This window comes from Carlito syrichta, unplaced genomic scaffold (genome assembly GCF_000164805.1).
Source record: "Carlito syrichta isolate Samal-C Ts95f unplaced genomic scaffold, Tarsius_syrichta-2.0.1 Scaffold309730, whole genome shotgun sequence".
Classification (NCBI taxonomy): domain Eukaryota; kingdom Metazoa; phylum Chordata; class Mammalia; order Primates; family Tarsiidae; genus Carlito; species Carlito syrichta.
In genome coordinates this window covers 108,764-111,306 of record NW_007253826.1, presented here as the reverse complement: position 1 = coordinate 111,306, position 2,543 = coordinate 108,764, and the positions used below count along the sequence as shown (strand labels likewise).

The 2,543-nt window shown below is 38.9% G+C and overlaps 1 pseudogene across 1 annotated transcript; it reads left to right on the top strand.

The window, feature by feature from the left end:
* The first annotated feature begins 466 nt into the window (after nt 1-466).
* On the top strand, nt 467-2,327 carry LOC103270125 (annotated as a pseudogene). The gene is made up of 2 exons (XR_002482515.1): nt 467-474; nt 1,904-2,327. The product of XR_002482515.1 is annotated as a 60S ribosomal protein L27a pseudogene (transcript).
* Nucleotides 2,328-2,543: the final 216 nt, after the last annotated feature.

Below are 2,543 nucleotides of genomic sequence, written 5' to 3'. Positions count from 1 at the left end.
TCTTTTAGGAATCTCCAAGAAACAAAGAACTGAGAGCCACATGTTCTCACTCCTAAGCAGACTCTGAACAATTATCATAATACTCTAAGAAAGGGATTGGCAGTAGTGGGAAACTGCCAGGGGTGGGGGGCATACTTCATCAATAAGGGTAATTGATCTCAAACCTGGCAAAGTGAGGCCCAAACTTTACCTGTACAATGACCATTCGATATCTAATCCTAAATTGTACCCCACATCCTTAAAATAAAAATAAAAATAAAGCAAGTGGGAATCATTCAGGTCCAGACTCTTTGAGGACTGTATCTAAGAATAGGTCATATAGTGGTTTTGGTAGGAGTACAGGTAGAAGGTAAAGGGGTAAGTGTCCAATTACCAGTTGAGAAAGTATCTCCATCAATTACAAGAAATAGGCAATGTGTGCAATGGACTTTGAGACAATACTACGTAGAAAAACAAGCATGTCAAAATGTCTGGGTAACAATACCAGCTTAGATCACCACAAATGGTTGATCTAAGAGATGGTTCCATTCATCAGTTTATCCAGCTATACAGTCTCCCTGTACAATAACAAAATAATTCATTTGCCTTCATAAATTATGGAACTGAGAGCTTAATTTATATTAAACATTTTTATGTGAATGTGATAGTATGAAGGGTTCTATCGTAGGCTCTCAGCTGTTAACAATTTGTAACTTGCACTATTTTATATTGCTTGGCAAAAACAAACAAACAAACAAACAAACAAGATACCTATCCAAATACTCAGGCTACTATCCTTCTTTGTTTGCATTTGTAGCATTAAACCTCTCTCTTCACATTCTTTTGTAAATAGCTTGAAATCCATATCCCTACCATGATGCTCGCATTTGAAGATTTATACTTAAGGCTTTAAAGTACAACTAATCCCACAGACATTGCCAGAACAACCATTAAGAAATAAATTGTACCTATACCTGGAAAACCCAAGGAAATCTGTTAAAACCTCCTTGCACTGATAAAGGACTTGGGAAGTCTAAGGGTATAAAATCTACATGCAAAAGACAATTGCATTTTTATACACTAACAACAAACAGAGAATCACATAAAAAGTACAATCCCATTCACAATAGTCACACATACACACAAAATGAAATATCTTGGCATCTTCCTAACCAGAGAAATGAAAGACCTTTACAACAAAAACTACAAAGCAATGCTCAAAGAAATCAAAGAAGACACAAACAAATAGAAAAACATTGCATACTCATGGACTGGAAGAATCAACATTGTTAAGATGTTCATCCACCCTTTGGAGGATGGCGACCCAGTCTGCAGACACAATCCCAGGAGCAGGAGCTGCCATTTCTTCTCTTCCACTTCCTATTGCAACCAATAAAAGCTGTACCTACCGTTAAAAAAGATGTCCATCCTACCCAAGGCAATCTACAGATTCAACACAATACTCATTAAATTACCATCATTCTTCTCAGACCTGGAAACAACAACACAGAAATTCATAAGGCAACAAAAAAATGACTATAAATAGCCAAAAAAGTCTCAGCAAAAGAAACAAAGCAAGAGGTATCACACTCCCAGACTTTAAATCTTACTATAAGGCTACAATAATCAAAACTGCTTGGTACTGGTACAAGAACAGGGATATAGAACAATGGAACAGAGATTCTGGAAGCAAAATCTCAATTTCTCAATGAGCTAATCTTCGACAAAGCCTCCACCAACAACCAGCTGGGGAGAGGAGAACCTATTCAGTAAATGGTGCTGGGGAAACTGGCTGACTACATGCTGAAGAATGAAACAGGACCCCTACCTATCACCATACACAAAAATCAACTCCAAATGGATCAAAGACCTAAATTATAAGAATCTTAGGCTCTTTTTGTCTTAATCACTGACATACCATCAGACTGAGGAAGACCCGGAAACTTCGAGGCCACGTGAGCCAAGGCCACGGTCACATCGGCAAGCACCTGGGAGGCCATGGTAATGTTGGTGGCATGCATCACCACAGGATCAACTTCGACAAATATCACCCAGGTTACTTTGGGAAAGTTGGTATGAGGCATTGCCACTTAAAGAGGAACCAGAGCTTCTGCCCAACTGTCAACCTTGATAAATTGTGGACTTTGGTCAGTGAGCAGATACGGGTGAATGCTGCTAAAAACAAGACTGGAAATGCTCCCATCATTGACGTGGTTCGATTGGGCTACTACAAAATTCTGAGAAAGGAAAAGCTCCCAAAGAAGCCTGTCATGGTGAAGTCCAAATTCTTCAGTAGAAAAGCTGAGAAGATTAAGTGTGTGAGGGGAGTCTGTGTCTTGGTGGCTTGAAGCCACAAGGAGGGAGGTTCATTAAATGCTAACAAATGCTTTATTTTTTTAAAAAAAGAATCTTAGAAAACACAGGAGACACCCTTACAGAAATTGGAATAGGCAACCAATTCCTGAGCAAAACCCCAGGTGGCCATAACGTAAGAGATAAGATTGACAAGGGGGATCTCATCAAATTGAAAAGCTTCTGCAAAGCAAAAAAACAAAACAACAACA